Source organism: Kogia breviceps, chromosome X (assembly GCF_026419965.1).
Source record: "Kogia breviceps isolate mKogBre1 chromosome X, mKogBre1 haplotype 1, whole genome shotgun sequence".
NCBI lineage: Eukaryota > Metazoa > Chordata > Mammalia > Artiodactyla > Physeteridae > Kogia > Kogia breviceps.
In genome coordinates, this window is record NC_081330.1 from 67,108,859 (window position 1) to 67,127,430 (window position 18,572).

Here is an 18,572-nt window from a genome sequence, read left to right on the forward strand (position 1 = left end):
TATTCATTAGGAGAGAAATGGTATCAAAGAATCTGAATTTTTTTTTTTTTTTACAGTACGCGGGCCTCTCACTGTTGTGGCCTCTCCCGTTGCGGAGCACAGGCTCCGGATGCACAGGCTCAGCGGCCATGGCTCACGGGCCCAGCCACTCCGTGGCATGTGGGATCTTCCCGGACTGGGGCATGAACCCGTGTCTCCTCTGCAGGCGCACACTCAACCACTGTACCACCAGGGAAGCCCAGAATCTGCATTTTAAACAAATACCTCTGAAGATTCTAATGCAGTAAAGACAGAGACTATATACATTGATAAACATAGTCCTAAATGATATGGGAATGAATAGCTACTTAACCTATATCATAGAGTTGTTATTTGGATCTAATGAAAAAAGCAAGTAAAATAAGCAGATGTTTATATAAATTTATACATTTTATAGAAAATTTATGTGTTTTAGGTGATATGTTTGCTTTCCTGAAATTCCACTCTAACTACAGAGTTTATTAAGGTTGAGATACTACAGACAGGTATTAGTGAGTTTAATAAGACTGGCAGTTAAATATATCAAAATCAATTGCTTAGGGCTTCCCTGGTGGCTCAGTGGTTGAGAGTCTGCCTGCCGATGCAGGGGATACGGGTTCATGCCCTGGTCCAGGAAGATCCCACATGCTGTGGAGCGGATAGGCCCGTGAGCCATGGCCACTGAGCCTGTGCATCCGGAGCCTATGCTCCACAACGGGAGAGGCCACAACAGTGAGAGGCCCGCGTACCACAAAAAAAAAAAAAAAAAAATCAATTGCTTATACACTGACAGTAGTCAACTAGAAAATAGAATGGTAAAGCATCCCATTCATATAGTACTCTACATCTCCCTGAAGAAAAAATGTTAAATACTCAGTAATAAACTTAATAAGAAATGTGTAGGAAGATATTGTTAAATGAGGTTAATTCTACCCAAATTAGTCTATAAATTTAATAGAGTCGGTGGAATTTTGAGGTAGGGAGAACCTGACACAATGATCCTAAGGTTCACATGAAAAATAAATATTTGAGGACACACAAATTTTGAAAGAGTGGTAAGGAGGGTGTCTATATATACACAACTCTATGTCACTATACATAAAATAGTGACAGCATTTCAAGTAGGTGAGTAAACAGTGGTTCACTTAACAAATGGCTTTGGGACAACCAGTTACTCATTTTGAAAAAAAAATAATGTTATTTCCCTGTATAATATACTTAAACTAAAACAAATTCTATATGAATTAAGGATTTAAGTATAATGTATGGGGACTTCCCTGGTGGCACAGTGGTTAAGAATCGCCTGCCAGTGCAGGGGACACGGGTTCAATCTCTGGTCTGGGAAGATCCCCCGCGGCTGAGCCCATGCACCGTAACTACTGAGCCAGTGCCCTGGAGCCCACAAGCCACAACTACTGAGCCCACATGCCACAACTATCGAAGCCTGCACGCCTAGAGCCCATGCTCCGCAACGAAGAGTGGCGTCTGCTCGCCACAGCTAGAGAAGGCCCATGCACAGCAACAAAGACCCAATGCAGCCAAAAATGAAACTAAACTAATTAATTAATTTAAATAAATAAAAAAATATATATATATATATATAAAGTATAAAAGGTACTGGAAGAAAGCATAAACAATAATGAGTATAATTTTGGGACAGAGAAGTCCTTTCTAAGCATGATACATAAAAAATCAAAAGCTTCTGTATAGGGAAAAAATACAAACATAAAAGATTTTGAAAAGTGTAAAAGAGGACTAGCAATATATATGACAGGCAAAGGCCTCTTCCATATCTGTAATAAAAAGGTGAACACCCCAAAGAAAAATGCACAATGGCAATAAACAGGCAACTCACAAAGAAATAGAAATGGTCAAAAAAGTCTCACTAGTCATGGGACATAAACATAAAAGTTTATGTCAATCACATAACAGACTGACAAAGCTTAAAAAGAATCTTAACAATATCTGTTGTATATTGTTTAGACTGACACTTCTCCTACACTGCTAGTGAAAGCATGAAATGATATTTTTCTGGAGGACAATTTGTTAGTATATATCAAAAGTCTCTAAAAGTACTAAACACTTTTATATGCTGTTAGTGAAAGTATAAATGTGTACAACTTTTCTGGAGGGCAGTTTTGCACTATTTACCAAAATTTAGAATGTACAGGCCCTTTGATCTAGCAATTCCACTTCTAGGAATTTTATCTAGAAGACAGGCTCATAAAGATACATATACAAGGATATTCACTGAAGCACTGTTTATTATAGCACAGAACTGAAAACAACCTAAATGCTAATCAAAAGGGAACTAATTAAATAAACCATAGCATATCCACACAATGAAACATCATATAACCATTTTATAAAATGAGGTAGGTCTATATTTCTTCATACAAGATGTAGAAGATATGTTCAATGAAAATTGCAAGGTGCAAAATAGTATATGTATAGTATAATCCCATGTGTGTAAAGAGAAAAAAAAGAGATAGGTATTACATAGGCTTGAAAATACACTGAAAATTTCTAGAAGAATACACAACAAAGTGCTAATACTTTCTCTGAGGAGAGGCTGGGATTCTGAGCATTGTAATTTTTGTACCTTGTGACTTTTTATTACTATGAACATATATATTACTTTTGCTATAAAAAAAATAAGCTTAAAACAACTACCACTCCCTGACCTGGCAGTACTGCTTTCAGGAAAATATTGTAAGGAAATAAATGGAGAGACAATCAAAGATATAAACAAAAGAATATTCATCACAAAAAAAGTGGATACAAGTTAAATGACTCAAAAAATGAGGATTGGGGGCTTCCCTGGTGGCACAGTGGTTGAGAGTCCGCCTGCCAATGCAGGGGACACAGGTTCATGCCCTGGTCTGGGAAGATCCCACATGCCACGGAGTGGCTGGGCCTGTGAGCCATGGCCGCTGAGCCTTCACATCCGAAGCCTATGCTCCACAACAGGAGAGGCCACAGCAGTGAGAGGCCCGTGTACCGCAAAAAAAAAAAAAGGATTGGTAAAATAAATGATGACCCATGTATTCGATGGAATACTATACACCTATGAAATTTAAAATTTCTGACATACAAAGACAGTCAATAATATACTGAAAAAGTCTTTTGTTTTCGAAGGAGACACAGACAGACTAAAGTGTGTATGTTTGCATAGGAAAAAGTTTGGAAGACTATATAAAGTTATCTTGGAGAGTAGTAATTCTGACAGTGTTATGATGTTTTGCTGTACTTTATGAAGTTTTCTAAAGTGAATATGTTGTTTACTGAAAGAGAGTGACTGGCAACTCATGTGGAATCAAACCCATAAATCCTAGGAATTAGACAATTCAGCCTGCTGCCCATGTATATTCCTCAAAAAAGTTCAAATTCCACTTTGGTTAATCCAATCCTGTTAGAATCCTAGGATACGTCTAGTTCTAGCAAGCTGTTTCACAAGGGTCATATGATACCTGATGTTTATGAGAAGATTTAAGTTTATTAGAAAAAGAGGCACTAAAACTGAATGAGCCTTCTGAAAATGTGTGTTAAAATCTTGTTCTCTATAACATTTAAAATTTCAGGATACTTTTGAAAGAAAAGTATTTATCTCTTTTTAGCACCTTTCATCTTCAGCTGCCTAGAGTGTAAGATAAATGCTTTTCTGTAAGAGTCCAAGAAGCTCAAGTAGATATTATGCTCAGAAAATTTATCATTAACTTGCACAAACTGTCTACTGAATGACCTAGCAGTAGTAAAACTTCTTCTGGTATGACCAGCAAATTCCAGTAAAGTGAAAAGGTTTTTTTGTTTGTTTTGTTTTGTTAATATATGATTCCCCATTTTTAACTAAAAAGGGCATTTCTATGACTTTCCACATGATACAAGAGTTAATAAAGTTACATTTACTTTCATTAATTGAATTGCACTTTATATGCTACCAAGTTGATAATATAGGTCTTAAAAGGATAATTCCCTTTATTTCTGCCTGTGAAAGCTGACAGATCATAACAAATATTAACACTAACCAACAGCATGTCTATTAATTTGGTGAGAGCTGGCAAGAAAGGGCGGGGTTGGGAGGGAGAGAGAACCATCCCATTACTTCCAAACTTCCCTCGTGCTGCTCCTTTATAAACGAACACTTCCCTACACTCCCAAACCCTGGCACCCACTGATCTCCTTCCCTTCCTATAGTTTTGCTTTTTTAGATTGTCATATAAATGGAATCATACCTTATGTAGCCTTTTTAAGTCTGGCTTCTTTCACTTAGCTAAATGTATTTTAAGATTCACCTATGTTATTGCATGAATCAACAGGTAGTTCCTTTTTTGTCATAAAGTAATATTCCATCCACAGTGTGGATATACAACAATCTGTTTATCCATCAATTGAAATAACTGGGTTGTTTCCAATTTGGGGTGATTAACGCTGAATAATGCTGCTATAAATATTCATGTAATAGGTTTTTGTACGAACATAAGTTGTATTTCTCTTGGATAGATACCTAGAAGTAAGATTGCTGAGTAATATGGTAAAAATATGTTTAATTTTGTAGGAAACTAACAAACTGTCTTCCAAAGTGGCTATACCATTTTTCATTCCCACCAGCAATGTATGAAAGTTCCAACTGCTCTGTCTTGCTAACATTTGGTATTGCCGGTTTTTTGTTTTGACATTCTAACAGGTGTATCATAGTATCTCATTGTGATTTTTTTTTTTTTTACTTTACTTCTCAGAGCAATTTTACATTCAGAGCAAAACTGAATGAAAAGTACAAAGATTTCCCATTTACTCCTTTTGCCCCCACATACAACCTCCCCCACTATCAACATCCTGAATCAGATTGGTACATTGGTTACGATCACCACTGTGGTTTTAATTTGTATTTCTCTAATGGTTTTAATTTGCATCTGCCTAATTTGCATTTCCTTTATTTGCTATTTGTGTATCTTCTAGGTGAAGTGTCTATTCAGATCTTTTGCCCATTAGATTGTTTATTTTCTCATTGTTGATATTTAAGGGTTTTAACATTTTATTCTGGATATAATTTTTTGCAAATATTTTATCCCAGTCTGTGACTTGACTTTTCATTTTGTTTCACAGAACAAAAGTTTTTGATTTTAATAAAGTCCATGTATCCATTTTTTCATTTATGGATTATGCTTTGGGGATAATACAGATTTTTAATCACATTTCTTTGTTTATGTCTTTCCTTATATAGAGTAACATTCCTCCTAGTTAGCAGCCTCAGACATAAAGCTGAGAACAAATAAAAACTGCCATCAATTCTGTTTAATAGGTACAGAGTTTTAGCTTGGGAAGATAAAAAAAGTTCCAGAGATGGATGGTGGTGATGGTTGGTTGCATAACAATGTGAATGTACTTAATGTCACCAAACTGTACACTTAAAAATGGTAAGTTTTGTTATATAATTTTACCATAATAAAAAGAAAAAACTGCCATCGAGCAAAAATATGTCAGGAAAGTCTCTGTTCTAAAGCTCATGGACACTGTTTGGCAGCGGTGAAACCAAGGTAATGGAGCCAAAGCTTCACTCTGGACCCATGGATGATGAATGAGGGTCCATTTCCAAGATGAGAGGTAGCCAGCCAAAAGGGACATTGCCCAGCATTTTATAGAAAGGTTTTCTCATTTAGTCTTCATACTTATAAGGAAGAAACTATACTATGCTTCTTTCACAATTAAGGGAACTGAGGCTTGGAGGGCAAAGTTGCCTGTTCAAGTTCATGTTTGAGTCAGTAAATCAAGGAGTGAAGATGAGAGAAAACCACCAGACAATCTGACCTGAGAGCTCTCACTCCAGACCATTCCCTTACTCTGTTTCCAAATCAATGAAGAAAAACTCTCTCTATTCAGCTTTTATTTTGAGATACATAAAAGTTTTAGGAAATTACAAATAATTTAACAAACATTCCTTGGGGATTGTTAAATGTAATTTCACTAGATTGATTTCTCAACGTACATTGAACAAAGATAAGCTATATGCTATCTTTTACTTTGCAGTGGAGTGGGTAACAGCTCTACACCTCAAGTCAAATGGCTTGGTGTCAAACCCTGGCTCTGGCTTTGTGCTGAAATAACTTATGCATATTAATTCATGTGAATAAAATTTCCAATTTGGGGTGATAAAATCATATAGCACTAGAAGCTTATTCACTCAAAATGCGTTACTTATCCTATCTCAAAGCTCCAAAATATGCAAAAGCCTCTTTGATATTGTGAAGACCCAGTAAGGCTTAGAATAGTATTTTGAATCTCTATAAAACTTAGCTATTCTTGTTTATAAAAATGAGTTACAAAAAAAAAAAGAGTTACCTTGGACATATCACTTCATCTATAAAATGGTAAGTATTTAAGAACAATAGCTCTGGAATCAGGCTACCTTAGTTTTAATCCTAGCTCTGCTACTTGCCACATTTTAAGTCCTGGGCCTGTCACTTTGTCTCTTTAAGCTTCAGTTTTCCATGGCTGAAAATAAGAATAATTATAACATTACCATGAGGTTAAAATGAGGCAATCTGGGCTTCCCTGGTGGCGCAGTGGTTGAGGGTCCGCCTGCTGATGCAGGGGACACGGGTTCGTGCCCCGGTCCGGGAAGATCCCACGTGCCGCGGAGCGGCTGGGCCCGTGGGCCATGGCCGCTGAGCCTGCGCGTCCGGAGCCTGTGCTCCGCAATGGGAGAGGCCACAGCGGTGAGAGGCCCGCGTACCACAAAAAAAAAAAAAAGAAAGAAAAAAAAAAAAAAATGAGGCAATCTATGCAAATTGCTTAGTATAGTCCCATGCACAGTAAGCCATCAGTGCACATGAACTGCTACTGTTTTTTATTAGCAATATTAAAATGTGTAAGTAGCATTAGGAATCAAACCATGGCAAGAGCATTTTGCAAATCTGCAGAGACAGCAATACTCTAAGTAACCAATTATTAGAGAACTGTAACTTATCACATCTGATGCTCATAAACATAGACCACTTCATCAAAAGCTACCCTCTGCCAGTCCCTCTGGATCACAATCTTCTTGTTTTATATTTCATCATACCACTTATTGCTATTTGATATCTATTTTCTCTGTTTACTTATTTACTGTCTTCTCCTTCCAAATGTAAGCTCCATGAGAGTAGGGAGGCATGATGGTTAAAAAGACAGACTGGAGAGCCAGACTGACTGGATATGATTCCAATCTCTGCGGCTTCCTAGCTGTGTGACCTCGGGCATATTACTGAAGTTCTCTGCCTCAGTTTCCTTATCTGTAAGACAGGAATAGTAATAGCATCTGTTTCATAGGGTCATTATGAGAATTAAATGACTTTATATAAAGCACTTAGCAAAACCTAGCACACAATAAGCACTCAGTAAATGCTACTATTATTATCGACCTACTTCACTGCTGTCGCTCCAGCAGCTTGAACAGTCCTTAGCACAGAGCAGGCACCCAATAAACATTTACTGAATAAATGAATTAGAAGAGCTCAATGCTGAGCCAGCCTTATAGCTCAAAAGTGTTCCTAAAAGAAAGAGTTGGGGATGAGAGAGAGAGAGACTAGGGCAAGGTACCTTCTGTGTGTTCAAAGCCTCTGTTCAGAACCCATCTTCCACCCTAAGTAAAAAAGGCTGCTGGTCACCATGGGATATCAACTAAATTCTAGAATTACCTTTGGCAGCTAGGGAAGTCCCTGGGTACCACCTCTTTCCGCAGCTAACATTTATTGAGTGGTTACTATGAGTAGTACTTTGCATGTATTAACTAATTTAACCCTTACAACAACCTTGAGGTAAACACTACAATTACCCCCATCTTACAGATGGGAACACAGAGGCACAAATAGGTTAAGTAACTTTAGCAAGGTCACGTAGCTAGTAAGTAGCTAATCCTGAATTCAAACTCAAGAAATCTAGTTCTAGAGCCCATGCTTTTAGCAGCTAGCTGTCTTTTTCACTGTAGAACACTGACATGTTAGTGTCTGGAATTCTTTTCTCTAGGGTCATTTGTTTTTCAAGAGAAAAATTCTCCAATCTCCTGCCTGGGAAGCATATACCAGGACATTATGTTTGGAGCAAGGTGAGGGGAAGGGGCTGACCATTCAGTCTGCAGCCTTCCACTCAATCACCCTGTTTTCAGCCCTGTGTTTCAGTGCCCTCCACTCTGCCCATCATCTGAGAGCTCAGAACCTTTCAGGTTCACTTAGGCCAGAGACTCTCCTCCTGGTCTCCTACCACCCGGGGCAGGTGGGGGTGAGGGGCAGGCAGGTGGATCACCTTACTGCAGCAGAAAATGGAAGAGACCTGAGGGGGCCAACCCCATTCTGTCAGTTTTTAAAACATTTCCCTTATTTTTAGCCCTGGATCACCTCCTTACCTTTTAGGAAAAACCACTTACCTTCAAGTTCTAAGCCTCTCATGAGTACTGTGTGATAAAAGAACTCACTTCTCATTGATATCCTTCTGCAGGCAGGGCCCCCCCTTCCTCTGCTTCCTACCTTCCAATGATGTGTTCAAACCACACCTGTGCTGATGTCCCTCTCCTGTTCTATTTGTCCTTGCAGGTTTAAGCCTTTTACAAGTTGTTTACTGACATATTAGTGGAGTTTGAGAAGGACAAGAGCTAAACATGTGTAGTCAGCTGACCATGTTTAACCCCATGTATTACTTTTATAATGATATTTAAAGGGTAGACTTCAGCTATCTGGAAAATTAACTTCTGCAAAATGCCATTTCTCAACGATGATCAATAAAAGGTACTATAGATCCCAAAAGACCATGGGTTGCACTTGGAGGCTCAATATCATGGGATTCCCAGAGGCTCACCTAAAAATTCTCTACTCAGTATAGAAGATCCTATTAAACCCCCCAAAGTTGTTATGTTTTAATTCCAAAACCAAAAATCTATAACTCTAGAGGCATTTGTTAAGATCACTTTACAGAGATGGAAAAAAAAAGCTCTATTACTTTCTACAAGTGTATATAGTGAGCCAAGGTTTTCCTTTGGTTCTCTGAGACCGAAAAGTTTTGAGACAAAAGAATCTGGAGATAAAGGCAAAAAGGGATCTAGAGTTGAAACCAGAGAGACATTATGAGTAGAATATTCCAGAAATCCAAAGGAAGAAGTTTCTAAGTGCAGCCTCCACTGTTAAGTGATACAATGAAAATATGGATGATGTCTTTGAAAGCCTGGATATTACAGACTCTTCTATAAGCAGAACAAGCGCTTTGGCATTGATAATGGGGTTTTTGTTTGGTTGGTTTTAACCAAAATATATATATTTTTAATTTTTATACAAATTTTAAAGGTTACTTTCCAATTACAGTTATTACAAAATATTGGCTATATTCCTCATGTTGTACAGTACATCCCTGAGCAGATCTTACACCCAATAGTTTGTACCTCCCACTCCCCCACCCTTATATTGCCCCTCCCACTCACTGGTAACCACTAGTTTGTTCTCTATGTCTGTGAGTCTGTTTCTCTTTTTTTATATTTACTAGTTTGTTGTATTTTTTAGATTCCACATATAAGTGACATTATACAGTAACTGTCTTTCTCTGACGCATTTCACTTAGTATAATGCCCTCCAAGTCCATCCATGTTATTGCAAATGGCAAAATTTCATTCTTTTTATGGCTGAGTAATGTTCCACTGTATATATATATATACCACAGCTGCTTTATCCACTGATGATAGTTTTTACTGAGATATTTTTTCTCTGGACTACCCTCCCTCTTAACTAACAGACTGCATTCAGAAAACTGTGCAGCAGAGTTAGAGGTATAGCTAATGACTCCAAAGGACAAATGCCTCCCACAGAGATGAAGTCTACAACTCTGTCTTCATTAACACTATTTAATCAGCCAAACCAAAAAGGTACCAAGTAGATTTATACCACCAACCCCATACACGCCAGTATTCAACTCATGTTGTAGGATACTGTAATAATCAGCATATGTGGTATAACTTGGTGACCCACTTTGCTGATTAAGCAAAGATATCTCCCCTATCAGGTAAGAATATAATCAATTGTGCCAGTACTTTTTTTAAAAGCAGCTAATCTGTTGATAGAAAAAGTATTTTGTCTTAATTTTTATAGTTGAAACATTCATGTGGTATAACTAAAACCTAAAAAAATACATATTTATTTTTCAGAATATTTTGACTTTTCCTAACACCCATATTTCTCATAAATTTTCTTTTTATCACATCAAGATCCAAAGAACAATTTTCAGCATGAAGTAATCAAATACTCCATAAAGATAGCCTAGATCTATACCCCATCCACACCCCAATTCTCAATTCCTTTAATGTCCTGTTTTACAGACTTTGGTTAACAAAGGTGAAAATATGATAACACTCCTCTTGTTCAAAGTTGAATCACTATCAGAATAGATAAGGATGAAAAATTATGTACTGGAAATGTATGGGAGTTCAGTTTATAAAAAGGAACTAACAATTCAAAATTGTCAAGGACAACTGTTTAGCCAGGTATTTTTATATAGATGAATGAGAACAAATTCAGAGAAGGCCTACATCACTTCACATCCTTAAGAGTTTTTAACTGGCAATTTTCCAGTGCTTTGTTATCACAAGCAGAAGCCCTAATACAGATGGCTATATCAAATCCACTGAATTGCTGAGAAAAAATGTTATTTTAAACTCAATGTACAGTTGTTGAACAGAAGTCAAGACAAATAGCCATCAACAAGTTACTATTTTTAGAATTTGAAGTGCAGATTCATTACGATTGTCAAGAAGATTTTTTTTTCAGAATTCATTCCTTAGTTCTGTGATTCTGTGCTTTGTTAGGAAGCACTAGGATGAACTTTGTCATCTCACAAAACAAAGACTCTAAAATAGGCTGAGAAATTCAAGAAATAATACCATTTACCACTGCATAAAAAGAATAAAATACCTAGGAATAAACCTACCTAAGGAGACAAAAGACCTATACCCCCAATACTATCAGATGCTGATGAAAGAAATCAAAGATGACACAAAGAGATGAAAAGATATACCATGTTCTTGGATAGGAAGAATCAATATTATCAAAATCACTATACTACCCAAGGCAGTCTACAGATTCAACGTAATCCCTATCAAATTACCAATGGCATTTTTCACAGAAATAGAACAAAAAATCTTAAATTTAAATGGAGACACAAAAACCCCGAATAGCCAGAGCAATCATGAGAAAGAAAAACAGAGCTGGAGGAATAAGGCTCCTTGACTTCAGACTACACTACAAATCTTCAGTCATCAAAACAGTATGGTACTGGCACAAAAACAGAAATATAGATCAATGGAACAGGATAGAAATCCCAGATGTAAACCCACGCACCTATGGTCACCTAATCTATGACAAAGGAGGCAATGATGATACAATGGAGAAAAGACAGTCTCTTCAATAAATGGTGCTGGGAAAACTGGACAGCTATATGTAAAAAAAAGGAATTAGAACATTCTTTAACACCATACACAAAAATAAACTCAAAATGGATTAAAGACCTAAATATAAGACCAGATACCATAAAGCTCTTAGAGGAAAGCATAGGCAGAATACTCTTTGACATATATCACAGCAGTATCTTTTTCGATCCATATCCTAGAGTAAGGGAAATAAAAACAAAAGTAAACAAATAGGACTTAATCAAACTCAAAAGCTTTTGCACAGCAAATGAAACCATAAACAAAATGAAAAGACAACCCACAGGGACTTCCCTGGTGGTCCAGTGGTTAAGAATCCACCTTCCAATGCAGGGGATGTGGGTTTGATCCCTGGTTGGGGAACTAAGATCCCACATGCTGTGGGGCAACTAAGCCCACATGCCACAACTACTGAGCCCGCATGCTCTAGAGCCCATACACCACAACTAGAGAACCCACACACCACAACTAGAGAGCCCACGTGCCACAACTACTGAGCCTGTGTGCTCTGGAGCCTACATACCACAACTAGAGAGAAGCCCGTGCACCAAATGAAGAGCCCACACGCTGTAACGAAAGATCCTGCATGCTGAAATGAAGATCTCGTATGCCACAACTAAGACCTGATGCAGCCAAATAAATAAATAAATATTTTTAAAAAGAAGAAAAGACAACCCAGAGAATGGGCCAAAATATTTGCAAATGATGCTGCAGAAAAGGGATTAATCTCCAAAATTTACAAACAGCTCAGGAAGCTCAATATCAAAAAACCAAACAATCCAATCAAAAAATGGGCAGAAGACCTAAATAGACTTTTCTCCAAAAACGACATACGGATGGCGAAGAGGCACATGAAAAGATGTTCAACATCACTAATTATTATTAGAGAAATGCAAATCAAAACTAAAATGAGGTATCACTTCACACCAGTCAGAATGGCCATCATCAAAAAGTCTACAAACAATAAATGCTGGAGAGGGTGTGGAGAAAAGGGAACCCTCCTACATTGTTGGTGGGAATGTAAATTGGTATAGCCACTATGGAGAACAGTATGGAGGTTCCTTAAAAAACTAAAAATAGAGCTACCATATGATTCTGCAATCACACTCCTGGGCATGTATCTGAAGAAAAACATGGTTCAAAAGGATACATGCATGCCAATGTTCTTTGCAGTGCTGACTGAACTTACTAACATCTTTCAGCTAATAATTAATTCTGACAACACCTCCTTTTGAAAAAGTTATGGCTATGAATGTGGGACATTAAAGTTGAACACAGCACAGAGAAAAGTGAACAGATCAAATTAGGAAAAGTATAAGTATCTATGTTCAAAGATGATACTGCTGTACTTTGGTGCGAAACAAATACTTGGCTAGATACTCGCAAATCAGTCTCTTCAACACGCACACCCAATACTGAGTTTGATGGAAACGGCTGGATTAATCTGAAAAGCTTCATATCATAATTATAAGCCAAGTTCCTAAAAAGTGGGTAGAACTTGGGCAATATAAAAAGACATATATGGAGGGGCTTCCCTGGTGGCACAGTGGTTGAGAGTCCGCCTGCCGATGCAGGGGACGCGGGTTCATGCCCCAGTCCAGGAGGATCCCACATGCCGCGGAGCGACTGGGCCCGTGAGCCATGGCCGCTGAGCCTGCGCGTCCGGAGCTGGTGCTCCGCAATGGGAGAGGCCACAGCCGTGAGAGGCCCGCGTACCGCAAAAAAAAAAAAAAAAAAAAAAAAAAAAAAAAAAAGACATATATGGAGAACTAGCACCAGTTGAATAGAGAGGAAAAAGTCTTACATGGGAGCAGGAAAGCAGGCTTGCCAAGTCAGAATCAAGGGTGCAGGTAGGATTATAGCAGGAAATAAGAATAACATAACTTTACATTCATATAGCACATTTCTGTTTACAAAGAAATCTTTCAAAAATTATTTCATTGGAGGGACTCCCCTGGTGGTCCAGTGGTTAAGAATCCACCTTCCAATGCAGGAGATGCAGGTTCAATCCCTGGTCGGGGAACTAAGATCCCACATGCCACGGGGCAACTAAGCCCACGCACCACAACTACTGATCCTGTGTGCCACAACTAGGGAGCCTATGTGCCACAACAACAGATCTCACATGTTCTGGAACCCATGCACCACAACTAGAGAGGAGCTTGTGCACTGAAACAAAGAGCCCACATGCCGCAACTAAGACCTGATGCAGCCAAAAAAAAAAATTATATATATATATATATGAACAGATTTTTTGAAGACAACAGGTATATTCATTAGGCAATTCATTAACTGGACATACATCGTTGGCATCAGACAGACTTGGACTTGAATCCAAATTCTGTTATTTATTAGCTCTGTGACCTCCAGCAAATTGTTTGATCTCTCTGACGCTCAGTTTCCTCATCAGAAAAATACAGATAACTCTTATTCATGGGACTGTTAAAAGGAGTATATCAGATAACATATGTAAAGTGCTTGTCACATAATTCCATCTCCTCTTAACCTTACAAACATTGCTAAGTGCCCAGTATCTTTTTAGGTTCTGTGCTAGGCCCAGCTGGGGATACAAAGGTGAATGAATATGACATGGGCTCTGCTTTCAAGGGGCTCAAAGATGAAGGAAGGGAGTTCAGTGAAGAATTCACAGAAGATGCTTTAATTGTATCTTTTTCCTTCCTTTAAAATATAAGGAAGGGACTTCCCTGGTGGTCCAGTGGGTAAGACTCTGCATTCACAATGCAGGGGGCCTCGGTTCGATCCCTGGTCAGGGAACTAGATCCCTCATGCATGCCACAACTAAGAGTCCACATGTCTCAACTAAGAAGTCCGCATGCCACAACTAAGAGTCCACATGTCACAACTAAGACCAGGCACAGCCAAAATAAATAAATAATTTTTTAAAAAAAATAAGAAATAAATATCAACTGGATAAGAGAAAATGTAGACAAGCAAATATAAAAATAAACAATAAATCAGTCCACCAACAAGAAACAACTAATGTTAAAATTTTGAGTTAGGGATGTATACGTGTGTGTACGTCTAAGTTTAGGAGGCTATGTGTATGTATGTATAAGCACACATTTTAAATAAAAATGATATGCTATTCTGTTTTATAACACACTCCTTTTCATTCAACACTGATGAAAGGAATGTCCATATATCAAGGTATGGGGAAGTCATTCTGGCTTATATATGATTTAACTCGAATTTTATGCTAACTAAAACAGCCTGTTTGTGGCCTATCAAACATACATTGTACATCTGCTTTGATTATTAAAGAAAAGAGCACACTGACCAGAAGTAAAGAATGCCCATGTTAAAAATAAAGATTAAATGCCTCCCTTCCTGGACATCAATGCTGGTACTCATTCAATGATAGGCCTCCTTTCCAGATGCCAATGTCATACTGACTAGTTGTGTACATGCTGATCTGTTCTGGTGTTTTGGTTTTTTTTTTTTTTTTTTTGAAACCTTGAAGGAATATATCCCTGATTTGTTTTATGTTCTTTATTCTGGCAAGATATAAAACCATGCTGAAAACGATGCTTCTCTGGAGCAGTTCCTCAGAGTTATCTGAGAGGCTGTCTCTGGGCTATAGCCCTCAGTTTGGATCAAATAAAACTCTATTCCTATTATAGAATGTCTATTGATTATTGATCAACAACACTATAATGAACATTTTTCTATGTCAGTAAATGTTAATATATCATAATACCTAATACTTTATACTATTTTAATCTTCACAACCCAATGGGATATGTACTATTATTACCTCCATTTTACAGATAATGAAATTGAGACACAGAGAGGGAAAGAAACGTTCCCAGGGTCACACAGCTATTAAGGGACACAATCAAAATTTGAAGCCAAGCATAGTCTAAAGTCTGTGCTTTTAATCACCAATACATATGCTGCAATTTTAAAAAGCTGAATACACTGTGGAAAACATTATCGAGGTGGCTCAAAAAACTAAAAATAGAACTACCATATGACCCAGCACTTCCATTACTGGGTATATATCTATTAAGAACAAAAATACATTCAAAAAGATATATGCACCCCAAAGTTCACAGCACCATTATTTACAATTGCCAAGATATGAAAGCAACCTAAGTGTCCATCAACAGAGGAATGGATAAAGATGTGGTGTACACACACACAAAAAAATGGAACATTACTCAGCCATACAAAAGAATGAAATTTTGTCATTTGCAACAACATGGATGGACTTGGAGGGTATTATGCTTGGTGAAATAGTCAGACAGAGAAAGACAAATACTGTATTATATCACTTATATGTGGAATCTAAAAAATACAACAAACTAGTGAATATGACAAAACAGAAAGAGACTCACAGATATAGAGAACAAACTAGTGGTTACCAGTGAGGAGAGGGAAGGGGGAGGGACAACACAGAGGTAGGGGATTAAGAGCTACAAACTACTATGTATGAAATAAATAAGCTACAAGGATATATTGTACAACTCAAGGAATATAGCCAATACTTTATAATAACCATAAATGGAGTATAACCTTTAAAAATTGTGAATCACTATATAGTACACACTGCTCTTAGGGCTTTACATGTATTAATTCATTGAAATCCCATCATTATTGCTGACATTTTGGAAATCTGAAGGAACTGAGGCACAAAAGGAAAGAGACCAGCTCAGGGTCATATAAGCAGTAAACAGAGGAGCTGGGGTTCTAACCCAGGCAGTGTGGGCCTGAGGCCCCACTCTTAACCCTATATTATACTGCCTCCCCAAAACAGTAGATCACAATACAATGGTGATGTTATGCCTTGAAACTATCAAGAGAATAATATCCAATAATCCAGAAAATGTAACCAGCAATGTCCCAATTTATGCTTGCTTATTAACTTTTATTATATGTTCTTTTAGTACAGTTTAAGTTCTAAGCATGTTATAAATATCAAAGTCTGGCCAAGTTCAAAGATGTGTTTATTGTAAAGGTGAAAAAAACACATAGTCCATTTCTTTTCCTGGAAGACTCTGAGAATACAAATAAGACTACACCATTAGGTCATTTAGCTTACCCTTAAAAAATGTAATTAGCTAAAAACAAAACTATGGTCTTTACTTTTGAACTTCGTTTGAAAGTACCAAGGAAATTTTGCGGTAATGAAACTTTAATTTTTAATCATCAAATCAATTTGCTCATTCATACTTTCAAATAAGATAAATGACTGTTTACTTCTTTAGGACAAACAAGGAACTTAATTCCAATAGACCTAATTTTGCTCAAATGTCTATGTATTTTTTTAAAAATACAGTTCCTTTATGTTAGATAAGAGCATAGGTTCTGAAGCCAGACTGACTGGCTTTAAATCTCAGTTTAGCTACTTGCTAGGTCTAGGAATAAAATTTGACCCTATGAAAGAATATGTCAACACTTACCAAACTGCAAACAATAGACAAAGTACCAGATTTATTTTTTTCATACCAGACAAAGGAACAGTTCTGGTCTCCTTTACTTATGTTTACCCCTCTCCAAAAAAAGTAAGATTCAAAATCCCATGACTTACCATTTGCCCTAAAGTTAAGAAACAGGAATTCACGGGTTAGTTTTATAATAAACACAGTGGACAAACTCTTAAGCAATCTTTTTTTTATTGAGGTATAGTTGATTTACAATATTATATAGGTTTCAGGTGTTACAATTTTTAAAGGTTATATTCCCTTATAGTTGTTATGAAATATTGACTATATTACTTGAGTTGTACAAAATATCCTTGTAGCTTATTTATTTCATACATAGTAATTTGCAGCTCTTAATCTCATACCCCTATCTTGCTCCTCCCCTCTTCCCTCTTCTCACTGGTAACTACTAGTTTGTTCTCTATGTCTGTGAGTCTGTTTCTGTTTTGTCATATTCACTAGTTTGTTGAATTTTTTAGATTCCACATATAAGTGATATCATACAGTATTTGTCTTTCTCTGTCTGACTTATTTTACTTAGCATAATACCCTCCAAGTCCATCCATGCTGTTGTGAATGGCAAATTTTTCATTCTTTTTTATGGCTGAGGGTATATCTCTATATCTATAGAGATATAGATACATACAGACAGCTACTTTAAACATTCATCTGTTGATGGACACTTCGATTGCTTCAATATCTCAGCAATTGTAAATAACACTGTTATGAACACTGCAGTACATGTATCTTTTGTTTTTTTCAGGTATATACCCAGGAGTAGAACTGCTAGGTCATATGGTAGTTCTATTTTTAGTTTTTTGAGAAATCTCCATACTGTTCTCCACAGTGGCTGCACAAATTTACATTCCCACCAACAGTGTATGAGGGTTCCCTTTTCTCCACATCCTCATTAGGCAATCTGAATCATACCCTAACACTCAAGGTCAAATATTAATTTATTCCTTTATCCATCATCATATGATGAATTTAAGGCTTTAAAACTCTCTGAAGGCTAGGAAGGTTTTTATGACTAAAATTAATCCTGTTATCATCTAGCTAGAAACAGATGAATAAGACAAAATACTTTGCTTTTGATGCATAATACTTAATGACATATGACACCAATCTGATTGTTAATACATAAAAAAGTACTTACAGTTGTGATTAGTACTTAACACCAATATATTGTGGCTGTAAACTTGAACTAAAAAGTGATATTTAGAACTAACAGTGAAATGGTACAGTAAAATAAGAGAAAGCATTTATTGGCCAAAATGAAATTAGCTGTATACAAATAATTTAATATTAATATTAGTGTTTTAATATTATTAATATATTTACCAATAATCAATACAATATACTTTCTATTTTAATTTAATACTATTAGATTAATGATTAATTTAATAATTCAATTAGAATTCTTAGAGCAAATAACTTTATCATCACGAAAAAATTAGACACCTTTTTTTCCCTATCATTTTAATTTTTTTTTTTTTTTTTTTTTTTTTTTGGTGGTACGCGGGCCTCTCACTGCTGTGGCCTCTCCCGTTGCGGAGCACAGGCTCCAGACACGCAGGCTCAGCAGTCATGGCTCACGGACCTAGCCGCTCCGCGGCATGTGGGATCTTCCCGGACCGGGGCACGAACCCGTGTCCCCTGCATCAGGAGGCGGACTC

The 18,572-nt window shown here is 37.1% G+C and overlaps 1 protein-coding gene and 1 non-coding gene across 8 annotated transcripts in view; one reads left to right on the plus strand and one right to left on the minus strand.

The window, feature by feature from the left end:
- The window catches only part of ATP7A (ATPase copper transporting alpha), a 147,905-nt gene that overhangs the window by 125,066 nt on the left and 4,267 nt on the right, over positions 1-18,572 (minus strand). The window lies entirely within an intron of this gene.
- TRNAV-CAC (transfer RNA valine (anticodon CAC)) lies at positions 14,155-14,227 on the plus strand. The gene has a single exon. It is a non-coding gene; the product is annotated as a tRNA-Val (tRNA).